The sequence below is a fragment of the Platalea leucorodia genome (assembly GCF_965183815.1).
Source record: "Platalea leucorodia genome assembly, chromosome: 6".
Taxonomy (NCBI): Eukaryota; Metazoa; Chordata; class Aves; order Pelecaniformes; family Threskiornithidae; genus Platalea; species Platalea leucorodia.
Window position 1 is genome coordinate 29920931 of NC_138828.1, and position 13526 is coordinate 29934456.

The following is a 13526-nucleotide window of genomic DNA, read 5'->3' on the forward strand; positions in this document are numbered from 1 at the left end:
TTTGCAGCCATCGGCTCTTTTGGTTATTGTTTACTAGAAGTATCACTGATGGCAGCATTGTGTTGGTTTTTCATGCCTAGGGTTTTTGGGTTTAGCCAGCTTTCATATCCTGCTGTTTCCCTTACTGTCTTTGGGATTTGTATACAACTACTGAGCAACACCTCAGTATCTTCCAGTGGCAGTGCATTCAGCTTGGAGCTGAAAGGCAGGGTGCTAATAGAAACCTGGGAGATGCAGGTCTCCAACTTTCCTCTGCAACACAGATTCTGTTTCATGCCAGTTATTGTCTCTCTTCTCTTTCATTTTACCACCTCTGAGGATATAAATGTTATTCTCACTCAGCCTGTGATCAGGCCTGATGATTTCTTTACAGTTAAAATTGAGCACAGGAAATCTTCTGACATTAATGCAGCAAGCTTGATAGTGAATAGCCGCAAAAAATTATTACATTTACAGTAATAGCTCAGTCTGCTGTTGAAACAGTGGAGCAAATCTGATAGTCCTACTCAGGGGAGATCACTGTGCTTTTTTTAGCTGAGAAGCTGAGAAACAAGCTGGTCACTGTCTCCTGTTGGTAAATGCATCTGCCAAAAGCAGCAATGTAGATTTGGACCCAGAAGGAGAAAAGTAAAATGAAGCAATTCAGACTGTTTTTTTCATTCCCCGTGTCTCTTATTAGGATTCATGATGAGTAAAAAGTTATCAGTTAGAAAGAAAACCATTTGAATCTGATCTGCTCCTGAATGAACACTGCAGTGAGACACAAAGCTAGTAGTAAACATCATTGTTTTGGCCAGAAACTTCCATACTAAACTGTACGAGGAAACTTGACTGTGTGCTCCAGTGTTTGATTTGTCTGTCTTTCCTGCTCTTTAATACAATGATAGCAGTCGTGTTTGTTCTGCATGACGTCTGTACGTTGTTAGGACTTGATTTTCTGCCATTGTTCTGATACGCTGCTGCTCCTGCAATGAATTCTGCTATTGTTGCCTCCTTTTTTTGTTTCCTGGGGTTATTATGTTTGCAACTTCTGGGTGCGTGCATTTATGACGTTTCCTGAATGCGTTTCAGGGAGTGTATTCCAGTGCAAGTCAATGGGATGATATGATAGTTTGTCATTTGATACCACGATTTTGGCAGAGCTATCTGAGCATGAAACTCGAATAGACTAGGCATTAAAGAGCAACGTTGAAGTTTCCTCATGCTAGGAACTGATGTTTGTGGGAGCTGTGAAAATCCTATTTCTCAAGCTGTGCTGAGCTGGGGCTAGTATGCTTCACCGCCATTTCTTTTAACCACCAGTGAGACAACATGACCATGTGGGTAGAAAACTGGTTTGGGGAGACTGCAAGTTTATTCCTGCCTCTGCTACTGAGTTGAGGCTGCTCGACTAACTTCATTAGAACTTTGTTTCTTTTTCCAGTGTGTGCCTGATTTGACTGACTCTGTAGAGCATATGCTATTTGGGAGACGGATGTTTTCTTATATGCTTATGCAAGGTCCAACTGCAGCTGGTTTTCTGGATGCTATTGTAGTTGAAATGATGAATATATTACAGTTTCAAGGTATTTAATACCAATATTTGAAAAGCCTCCACTGAATTATTTTTTCTGGGATAAACCTGTACCTAATATCTCCAGCAAATGGAGACTATGAGGACTGTCTACCTTAGTACTGCATCAGTATCATGGTTTGCATGCAGAGAAATAAGAGTATTGCTGATTAAATCATCCTGTGGTTTGTATGGGGATCCAGAACTAAACATTTACCTGTTTGTTACAATACTTAAAAATATAAACCCAGCAGCTGCCATTGTAATGGTCACAGCATTAGATCCTGTGTGTGTATCTAGCATCAGAGCTGTTAGACCCTGTTGGCACTCTGCAACCTAAAGGGCTCGTACGCAGTAGCCCGGAGAGTTCCCTGAGGTGGGGCTTCCAAAAGCGACGCTAGAATCTGTTGCAGATCACTGGTTCTGGTGTGACATTTGGCCCGTCTGGCTTGAGGAGTGTTTCTCAACTCTCAGATGTCCACATGCAGGTCTGTGGTACTACTAACAGGTATCTTCTACACCAGTGGTCCCCCTGGAGTGCCTTCCTTCAAGGCTCAGGGATGAAAGGTGTAGACAAAGCATAGCTCTTCATCTAACGGTGCTAACCTGGATTTCTGGGAGGAAGATTTTACTTGTGTTCACCAGGTGTCCAAGGTTTTAACTCTCTTTCATTTTCATGCTAGAGAAGGAATCCTGTAGGTCTATTTTTAAAAAGAACCATGTCTGAAGTCTGTTGGACAGTTTTCTGGTAATCTGAGAACGTTATAAGGTACTTCCAAAAAGCAACCACCTTTTTAAAGTCGTTTGGGGATGCGAAGATACTGCCACTGAGCTGAGGAAATGTACGAGGTGGCGAGGTTGTTTATTGTGTGCTACAGGCATTGTACAGTCAGGAGGACTGATAGCTTGCATATTACATCAGTGGCAGGTCTGTGATGAGCTCATATTCAAAGAACAGAAAAGCTGGGAAACTGTATACAATGACTGATAGGCTTTTTGGTTGCCTTTTGTCTGTTTTTAAATATTCTTAATTAAATTAACATCTTCTGAATGAGAGACTGCAGTTCCATGCTGACAGAGCAGCCGTGCTTCCCGCTGGCAAGTGGCAGCAGTGTCAAATGATGTTCGGATGGGAGAGAGCTGGTACTGACCACCTGATTTCCCAAACACGAAAACAGCTAATTTATTCAGCTTTTGCTTTAATCGAGCATTAGGGTGGAAGCGTGACGGTAAGTACATTTCCCTTGCAGTTGTGCCAGTCCTTTCTCGTGGAAAAATACACCCCCTCTGATTGTAACAAGGAGGCATCGTAAAGCAGAATTACAGTTAAAGCAAAACTGAGTTTAATTTGGCTGAGAGACAGGATGCAGGGGTTTTAATCAAATGGAGAGCTCTCCTGTGAGAGATTGAGTTACTCCACACTAGAAAAGGTCTTGATTTATTTTTTTTATTTTTGACGTGGTTGGTCAAGAAGTGGAGCTCTAGCCAGCTGTACCACTGCTCTGTCAGATCCGTGGATTTAGTTTCCTTTAGGAATTGTCTCTTGCTCCTTTAAAACATGCTTGTTTACTGTTTTGTTGTTTTCTCTTGAAAAGGGAATTATCAAAGGTGACAGCTTTTCATCATTTATGAAACGTTTTCTATGTAGGGTTTTACTTTCCTATGAAATGTTTTTGGCAAAAAAGCCTTCATTGGTTACAGCAGAACAAGAAAAACTGCATCTCTCTTTAAACTGAAAGAGGTAGAATGGACACCCAAGTCCATGAACTCTGGGAAGAGCGCTCTCAAAACTGAAAAAATATATCTGGTTTCTATTTTGTCAGAAACCTACGGTCAGAAGAGTGCCAAGCGGGCACGCTGCAGAGGGGGGAAATCCTGTAACCTCCTCCGTGATGTTAGATTAGCAGCTTGATGCCCTGCCGTTGCATTGCCCTTGTCTGCTGGAGGTGTGGAATAACTGTCTGAGCAGAAGACTGGAAATTAATAGGTGATAAATTTATTTTGACACGGATGAGCTGTGTGATTTAGAGGGGGAAAATTGGAGGCATAATGCATTCAGGAAATACAGTGAAGCAGTCAAACCTCAGAAATTCATGAAGCATATTTAGATGTCAGCATCTCTGACAAGTCTCAATAGCACATATTGTTGCTGAAAATGAAAATGGGCAAGTTTTTCCTTAACTGTCTGGAGGTTTGTTGGACACATTGGGGGCAGGATTCAGAGTTAACTACACTTAATTAGCCTGTTCTAGCTTGGTAGTGCAGACAGCAGTAGCTGTACTGACAGTGAAACTCTTGGAGATTGACACAAACTCTACAGATGGAGTCCAACCAAGATAAACTCGCATCATCTTTTCATGCATGTGTTGGTGTGTGTCCTCAGGTATGAATTTTCTGCTCTGGGCTTAACAAATTATTTCTATGAATGGCTTCTCTTTCATTATGAACTTAATTGAGTAACCACAACATTTTGAGGAGTATGTAGGCTTCTGAATTATAAACCATTTCCAGAAGGAGATTCCACCTTTTTGCCAAATAAAATGTACAGTAGTTACCTTTCAGCAAGATGTCATTGCACTTTATCAGGGCACATATTCATTCCAGGCCAGCCACTATGAAAACTTACGGGTTATTTGGAGAAAAAATTAACTATTCAAAGTGGCCTGGAGTTTCACTGGCAAAGTAATAACAAAAATAAATACTGCTAATGTTATTATTAAAAATATATCCATTTTTAAGGGAGGAAAAAAGTGATTCTTAGGGAAGGTATTCTGAGGGAGAAAATTATTAAAATGGATCTGTTTCTGATTTGGGGCGGGGGTGGTGGTATTCCCTCTCTCTCTCTCTCTCTCTCTCTCTCCCCTCCCCCCAGTTCCTGGCACTTAACCTTTCATGGAGGGGTTGGTGCGACAGCTCTTGTTCAGCTAAAGCTCTGCTCGCAGCAATCCCTGTAAGAAATAATTATTTCTTTTCTCTAGTGTTGTGAGACAAAGTATCTCAGGTTTACAGAAGATTGCTTCTTTTTAGTATCAGAGGAGGGTAAGAACAGAGTGGCTGAAGTAAAATCCTGCTTGCATTCTGAAGTCTGACATAATTTAGCATGTAAGATGGTGATCATCGTGTTTCCCTAGGTATTGCAGAGCAAACTTGAGGGGCTTAAGAGAGCTCCCACTAGGCCATGAGTGAGGAGAGTATTTATCCTGCATATTAGCCTTGGCAGGACCTGAAATGAAACTCTTACACTCAGGAGACAAACAATTTTATAATGCTGAATGAAGACAGCAGTGCCTTAAGTGCTGTCAGCAGGCTATGCTGAATTCATCTGAGGCAAGTTTCTTCTGGATGATTGCATTCTACCACTGTCAGGAGGGTATTGCAAGGGTTAAGTAATTTTTTTATAGAATGCTGTTTCTCTGAAAGGAATATGTTCAGCTGAAAACTATCCCAAAGAAGAGAAGAAAACACCATTTTCGGGTTTTGTCTGTTTAAGCAAATGACATAAGAGGTGGGATTCCCCTGAACAGAAATCTCCCTGTTCGTACAGCATCTAGTGTGAGATTTCTCATGGATCACTATGACACAGTATAAAAGTTTATTAATTATTATAGCATCACCTATTTGGGCACTATTGACTTTCCAAAAGCGCTCTTTCTATTACAGGGGCACAGGATTTTCTCCATCAATTATTTAGATGTTTTCTAGTCTGAGAGCCCAATGCCTCCTCTCCTGCCACTTTGTGGCATCACTTTTGCATTGACGCAAAGGTGATGTGAAACACACCCTGACCCAAAACTTGGCGTTTGGCATTCAGAGCATGCTGATGCTAACAGCAGGACAGTGATGAATTGTGTGGTAGAAAGAGCAGCCTAGAGGCATCGCTAAGAGGCAGTAATCCAGGGCCGCTGTCAGGCTTTGGCACAGTGTCAAAGTATCGCAGAACTGTCATGCAGGAAGCCTCATTGCCTGGCTGCTCACTGCACAGTCTGTAACCTTCTGGTATTTTGTACAGTAGGATTGGTGATATAGTTTACATTATTTTTTAATATAAAATGCCATTGTGTAACTGTTCAGTGTTAGGGAAACTTTGGGACATGTAGAATTTGCCCACCAAAGAACCAGAATACTGGTGGTGGTGGTTTACCTGCATTACCTGGATGTTGTTATTTGTCCTTTGTTTCTTGATCATTTTTTCTTCTCTCTGTAGCAGTCCCTGCCTCTGATTCCCTCAGGCTGTGGAAATAGATTGATCACGGACTGAGAGGGGAGCAAGGGCTGTAACCGAATGGCTTGGCAGTGGGCTTTGGGTGCACTTCAGCCCTCTGGCATGGGAAGTTGCCATAGAAGCAGTTGCAGGGGGATGTTGTCTGTGCCATGGACAAGGCAAGCAGGTGACTGTGAACTGATGTTTGGGAATGGATTGGGTAATTAAACGGTGCGACCGCGCTGCAACACGGCGCAGACAGACCTTATCGCAGTTTCAAAAGCAGTCTAGCAATAGCACCATGGAGCTCGGCACGGGCTCCTGTGCTCCGCTGGTGAGCCCTGTCTGAGCATTGCGCTGGTCTCATCAGTGAGAGCTGTGGGAACGCCCTGCTGTCTGCAATTATCGCGCTGCCTGGCACTCTGCAGCTGTCTGAAGCAGGAGGAGATCACTGTATGTGAGAGGAATCCTGAGAGCAGCATCAAAAATGGCAAAGTGACCAAGAAGTTCGATTAACCAGGAAAAATCAAAAGAGCTGCAGGACTTAGGTTTGGCCAGGTGATTAAGACACAATCTGAACGGTACAAAGACATTTTGGGTGATCCCCAAGAGGAGGAGTTTCAAATTAGCTGAAGAAAAATTCTGGATGAAGGTCAGGAAAAGGACTGCAGCCTGAGCTCTCCAGCATCTCTTTACATCGGGTACCACCAGGAGGTGCCTGGTTCAGCTTAGAGCCTCTTTGTGCCAGGCAGGGTATAGGCATACGCAGGGTTACAGTCTGCATGCCTGCTTTGAAGAGGGGGTCACCTGGGGCTTTCAAAGCACACCAGGCAAGGCAACAGAGCAGATATTGTTCCGGAGGAGTCCTGCAGGGGAGGGGGGATAGGCAGGATGAGCTATTAGGCTGTACAAACTTTGCTTTCTGTGATTCTGGCTTAGAGTGGGGTGGGTGTGTATACACACTCCACGTGGTATTTTTAACTAGCTCATGTTATGTTTCTTTGAACCCTTTTAAAATGTTAGGAGACTGAAGGCTTTTGTTACACCAAGCAGAGCCTGACAAACTGCTGAGGATTTGCACGTGTGAAATGGGGAGAAACTGGCACTAGGGGAGGTTGCTCCTTCTTCGGTAGCACCTGCTCCCCCAGCAGGCCCCAGGGAGGGGGTCGGGAGGTCCTGCCTTCCCACCACTGACCAGCCTTGGCAGCACTTCTCAAGCAACCCTTGTTACATGTTTTACCTGAACACATAAATAGGCATATATTTTTAATATATATATGGGATACATATATTAAAAATATCTATATGTGTGTTGTTCCTCCTATATAAATAAAGGTGCGGTATTGGAATTGGCCGCCTGCTAGAGGCACGCTCAGCTCGTCATCTATTGCAGTTCACTGTAGCTTGTTCAGAGGGGAAGAAAAGTTGGTTTTATTTTTTATTTCCAATGCCTGGGAGAACAAATAACGAGTCTAGAAATGTAGCATTGGAATAGAACACTGGAATTATTGTAAGCAATATTGACTGGAGGAAAAATTGCTTACTTTTTCCTCTTGGGATTTTGCTCTTTTTTTGCTGAATGAAGTCCTTCCCTTTTGCCCTCTGAAATTAGCCAGAAGTTGTTGATAACTTTTTGTTTATTGTATTCTCATCCAGCAATTATTAGTGTTCAGCTTTAGACAGCTTTGCAACCCATCGCCTATTTTTTCCTTAAGTTTGATATGGAACAAGCATAGTAAGTTTTGTGATTCTGACATACAAGAGAATTAAATATTTTTTCTGAGTAAATGAATTCATGGGCCGGAAAATCAGCTGATGAAAAAATAGCATAGCACCATTTGAACTAAAACCTTTACCATAACTTTGCTATCAGCTGAATTTATGTAAATGTACTTTCCTTAGCATAGTGGCAACACTAAGCTTAGTCCCGCCATCTCTGAAGTCAGTACCTGAGCTCCAGGAGAGAGGTGGCACAGATGGGCTGTGCCAATGGGTGAAGCTCTGACCTGCGTGTGTCTCACTGTATCTTATTTTCATCACCTCTCTAGGACAGAGTTTGAAGATGGACTCATCAAGTAGAGGGAAAAGAGCATTAACATGCAGGGGAAATGTTTTAAGTTTCAAAATCCACTGTTACCAGTCGCTTGACTCATTGTGTGTCGGTAAGTTAGGTTTTGACTTGAAAGAGGCTTTTGGCTCAGGGTGCATTTGCAGTAGCAGGGGGAGTGTGACAAGATGCAAACCAGAGCCACGAGAGGCTGCTCCAGATCTTGCCACATCTTGTGGCCTTACAGGCGTTGCTGAGGGCAGCAGCAACAGAGTGGGTTAGGGCGAGGAGGACAGACAACTGCAGACTCGCTCTGGCAGGTAGAAAACATGGCAAGAGGCAATTTCTTCTTCATAAGGGCATGTTGCAACTGCCTCTTCTCTTGGCCCAGGCAGGAAAAAGTTGATTTTGCTGTTAGAAGATGGCCAGAAGGCTGGAAAATGTAAAAGGATGGGAGAAAAGGAATGGGGTCAGGAGCTGGGAATGAAAGGTTGATTGCTTGGGAGTGCCCTCCCTGGGCACGGACCATGGGCAAGCAGAAATAAATTGTGTGTGTGAATAGAAAACAGATGGGGTCTGACCTTGCTTACTGAGGAGTTTAATGAAGGTTCAGACAATGAAATCAGGGAAAGGAGATATTTGCCCTAATTTTAATCTTTGTTTATCTTTACATAGTCTTAGAAAAAAATGTTGTTCTGTATTTTAAACCAGGGAACAAGTACAGAGGAGAGAGAACAGCTAATTACTGTGTCTCTGAATGCAGTTTTAAAAAGAGGTCCTCAAGCTGATAGGGGTCTGTATCATAATTTGCTATGGACTTCATGCTTTTATTAGAATTACTTGCAAAGTCACAAACTCCATTTACCTGTCATCTCCTGAGATGAAGGGAACAGTATGATTGTTGGAATGGCTGATATTGGTGCCCCTTGGTCATTTTAAGTTACTGATGTTGTTTTTCAGGTATAGAAAGTTTTGTTATTACATGAATGGGCAACAATACTTCACTTGGGTTTTGGTTCACTGTTTTTGCTTGTTGAAACATTGGCAAGAGGTACGAGTTTTTCTTTTTCTTTTTTTGGTATGCAGAAGGTCCAAGTTGCAACATTCAGTACTTGGACCTTTCCAAGATGTGATGGAGTCTTAGGGCAGGAACTAAAAGATGGTTTTCTGCCAGGCCTGAGCTGCTGCCCAGGGAAAACAAGCAATAGAGGAAAGGCTACAAAGAGAAGAATTTCTTTTTTTTTTTTTTTTTTTTTTTTGACAGCTGGCTAATCTTTCTGAATTTGGAAGGTCATAGTCACGAGCCATAGACAGAGTAATAATAGCAAAGTGTGTCTGAAAGGATGCCCTGCTGCTTTATGGCTATTAGGAAAATACCACAGGAATTAATTTTTTAAAAATAGCTCAGCGTTGTGGGCACAAGGAAAAAGTTCTAGCTTCTTAGTTCCTAAAGTAACAAAATTCCTGTTTGCTTAATATTTATCTCGAAGAGTAGATCGGCCTCTCGTTGCCAGGGAAAACAGTCTTTGGGTTCAGCAGGTCCTGAGGCAAAGAAACTTTATTATTGTTTGGGCAGGATCTGGCAAACGCTGCCAGGTGCAGCACTTTATACCTAACGTGAATCTTCCTGGTAGACGGGGGCCTAAACTTAAAAGTATGCAGCTGAGGATAAAGGCTTTGATAGCCTGTTTTTCATCAGAAGCTCAAGACCGCAGCAGCAACACAGAGCTGGAAGATGGAGAGAAAAAAGTTGGGGTCCTGGAACAAACTGGAGGGTAAGAGAAAAAGCGCAATTGGGAAACTTTGAGAGCTGTGTGAGGAGGAAGAGGAGGAAAAGACAGGAGGGGAGAGGAAGCAACCTGTGCAGAGGATGGGGAGCTGTACCCCCACATGGTGTGCTGTGGTGAGTGCATCCAACTCCAAAGCGCACATACACACACTTACCACAGGCAAGATAAAGAAATATTCCAGTTCTGAATTTGCAGCCTTAGCAACTTGCTGCTTAATCGAAGACTTGGTTATGCTTAGAAGCAACACCAGTGCCCGCTCTCCTGCTGTTGGTTGAGGGTACCCATCAGGATCCGGGCTGCTAGGGCTGCCTCGGCAGTGCGGGGTGGGTAGTGCAGGCTTGATAAGCTGTATAAATTCAAGTGGTTGTTCTTTGTGGACTGCCCAACCATGAAGGCTCAGAGGCAAATGGGGCTTCTTCCAGTTTTATTTGTAGAGACTTGATTTGAATCTCTTCACACTGGGGGCTTCAGCCCTAACTGGAGCCAGGGGCACTGGCGGCAGGATTGGGTCCTGCCAGGAGTTAGAAACCCCACCGTGGCAAGGCGTGCGGGTGTTGCGATGCCTGTGGCTGCCTGCCGTCAGGCTGTGCAGAGACACCCAAGTGAGCCAGCATGTGTGCACAGGCAGCACAGCTGGCTTGACGCAGGCAGTGCCCATGCTGGTTTATCCCACTAGAGACCTCAGCTCCCAGTGGGGGTAAATGGCACATCTAGGGCCCATCCGGAGTGGTGTTGGCTCGGCACTGGGTCCCCTGGTGCAGGAGCACCGTTAGCTGCGGGGGCTGCAGCTGGGCAGTGGGCATTGCCCGGGGGTTAGAGCCCTCAGCTGGGACTAATTGCAAGCAGCACCACCTCTCCACCAGCCCAAAGGGTTGTAAGGACTGGAACCAGAGGAGGTGGCTTGAGGGTTTGTATTTTGCAGGTGAGAATGCCAGTATTTTAAGTATAGTTTTTATAAAATTGCTGGTAGGTCTGTTGAAGGGCTTTTGACAGGTTGGTGTCACTGTGGGCTAGACTGGAAGCTCTGCAGCAAAACTGTAATGTGCTGAGTGTGAGGCTGCAAGAGCTCTCCCTTTGTCCTGCCCTGGTGCTGTCCTGGTTTAGTGTTGTGGCAGATGCACTTTGTAAAAGACTTCGAATGTTGGTAGCTGTTGTTTAATGAAAGAATCTACTTTGGAGCCTTCTGGAGTACTCTGCGTAGGAGATAGGAATGACATGGTATACCTAGGTAGGAAAAAAAAAGCTGTAGCACAAAGCAGAACATGGTGGAGGAGGGAGGGATGTTGCATTTCAGTTCTTTGATGTAGGCAAAAGAGTTTGTTTTCAGGTACAGGAGAAATAGGGTTTTAAACAACAGTTCTTGGAGTAAGAACTCCATTTACTACATCCGCTTTGAAACGCTGCTTGGATGTTTGTTACTGGAGCACTTGCGGCTCTTTTGCAGTGAGTTTGCCAACTGCTTGGCAAGGGCCGGGGGAAATGCCTGTTAAAAATTAGCAAGCGACTGAGAAAAATCACATACGAACAGCTCATGGTGATTTCATTAGTGTCTGATCTACTTGTCTCATGGCTGCCCAAGTTCCTCTGCATCGTGTTTTTGGTTTTCTTGGCTTTCTGTACAGCAGCCTTCTAAGATGCCCTGTTCAGCAATTCCTTCAGGAAAGTCAGATGCGCTTCACTGAGCAGCTCAGAGGATTCATTTTAATCAGAAGCAAGGGGTTTTGTATGGTATTAACGAAGGACCTGATCTTGCACCACAGAAGCCAATGGCAGCTGGGTCTGAAGTGTCTTCAGCGTGCCTCGCCTGACTGTGGCGGTGGCAAAAGGGCCAAGTCGGAGGTCCGGGCTTCTGGAAGTTACAGACAAATTAAACTTGTTTATAAGCTTCCCCCATTCAGTAATGCTGGATAATGGAAGCTTTTAAGTGTGCTGCTGTTTTTAACTATCTGCTATTGCAGGTTAGGCTCGTTGACCTGTCTCTGTATCAAGAGGACAGTGTGTAGCAGTAGGATTTGCGAGTAAGTTCAAGTAAATGGCATTTACCTACCTCTGGGTGCACGATATAAGCATTTGCCCACTTCTCTTATCTGCCACGTGGGTGAGTTTACTCACCTTACTGACAGCAGTATAAATAGAGGTGCGGAGAGGTGCACAGAGAAAATTCCTACCGGTCCCTTGAGCATGTTCGCGGAGCTGGCGGGCAGCCTCACCCCTCAGCTGAAGGTCTGGTGGGCAAAGCCCGAGACCACTGGAGCAGCCCGAGACCACTGGAGCAGCCCGAGACCACTGGAGCAGCCTGTGCCTATTCTGCTGCAGCTCTGCACAGTTCCCTTACGGCTGCAAGATGTTCGTCTTCCCAACAGCGCGGTCTTCAAAGGGTGGAGCTCGTTTGTGCAGTCTGTACACATCCCCTAAGGGAGTTGTTGCCCCATCACTGAGACGTGAAGCATGGGTTGTCCTTGTTGAGTGTCAGGATGCAGCCATTATTCCAAGGATGTTTTTAATAGTGTGAGGTTCAAAAATCCCCCTCGCGTATTATTTTGCATGCTGCAAGATTACCTCGTCGTCACTGTTGGCAGCCTCGTGTGGTTTGGAGATGCTGTGTTCCCAGGCTGTCCCAGGCAGGCCGGCCACTGGAAAACTCACCAGTTGAAGTGTGTGTCAGTGCATTTCAGGACCAGAAATGGCGTCCAGTTGTTTTGCAGTCCCGTACTGGTGAGTGCAGTTGCAGGATTGCTTGTGTTCCCCATTTGTGCCTCCTGTGGTTTCACCCGTAGTTGCCTCTTGAAGGGTCATAGTTCAGATCTGCTTGCCACACGCTCGGGATATTGCCCTATTTGGGGTTTTTTGTGCAGTTTGCTACCTCCGTGCTAGGACTTGGTTGCAGTACGCAGGGGATTTCAGTCGGAGCAGCTCGTGCAGAGGGTGGTACTGAATGGGTCTCCTCTGCTGAGGGTCCCTCATTAGGAAGGAAGCAGACTTGCATGTCAGGGAAGGAAAATCTCCTCCTTATCTTCATCAGGGAACATGAAAGTTTGAATTTGCCTGATGTCTTCAGTAGCACAGCTCATACCTCTGACAAAACTCAAGAGAAAAATGAGGAGAGTTGCAGGCATTAGGGACCGCCTGGCCCCAGCCAGCCGCGGAGGGTTAGTCATCGTTCGTGTGTTCGCTGCGATGCCAAACACACTCCTTGGACTAAGTGGTGTCCTGGGAGAGGGTGGCTGAATGGAAGACGAGGAACAGTGTTACGAAGAGCCTGAGTGAGAGCCCTGTGGACTGGAGCTCTATGGCCGTATTTGAACCCTGACAATTTTTGTCTAGCCCTCTCACCACCTATGTAAGCGGATCAAAGGCGATGAAGGCATCCCTTGATGTACCATGTACTTTCTCTGCCTGTTTTTCATGTTAATGAAATATTTTTTTCAAGCCCCAGTCACATATCTTTATTGGCAAACAAATTACTCCGATAAAAGCTGGCAGAATAGCTCACAGTGAGTTTCCCAGCGAGCGTGTGAGTGTGCCAGGGCTGCTTGCTAATATGCAGCCAAGCTGCCAGAGTGCTGAGGTCTCCTAACACCCCGCAAAGCTCCCTGGTGTACCTTGTGGGTAATTAAACATCACTCACTTTTAGCAATCAGCCTTCAGTAATGGCGCTCAGCCAATTAAAATATCTTTTTATAAGCAGGATAAAACCAGTGGCATACGACAGGAGGGAAACTGAATTGCTCGCCGTTTAATGACACCTCTAACTATGCAATGATGGTGCCTGCTTTCTGTGTGAATTGTTGTCCGCTATAGAGTTGTGGGGTTTAATATTAGTGAGCAGTTTCAGTGTCTTCGAGCCCTGTTTATACACTCCAAGGCATAATGGCTAAAGGGATCCCCTAGACTATAACGAGAATCATGTGTATTTGATATTTGAGAACACTAAAC

At 44.7% G+C, this 13526-nt stretch overlaps 1 protein-coding gene across 14 annotated transcripts in view; it reads left to right on the forward strand.

The window, feature by feature from the left end:
* Positions 1 to 13526, forward strand: part of TBCK (TBC1 domain containing kinase) — a 158008-nt gene that overhangs the window by 133471 nt on the left and 11011 nt on the right. The window lies entirely within an intron of this gene.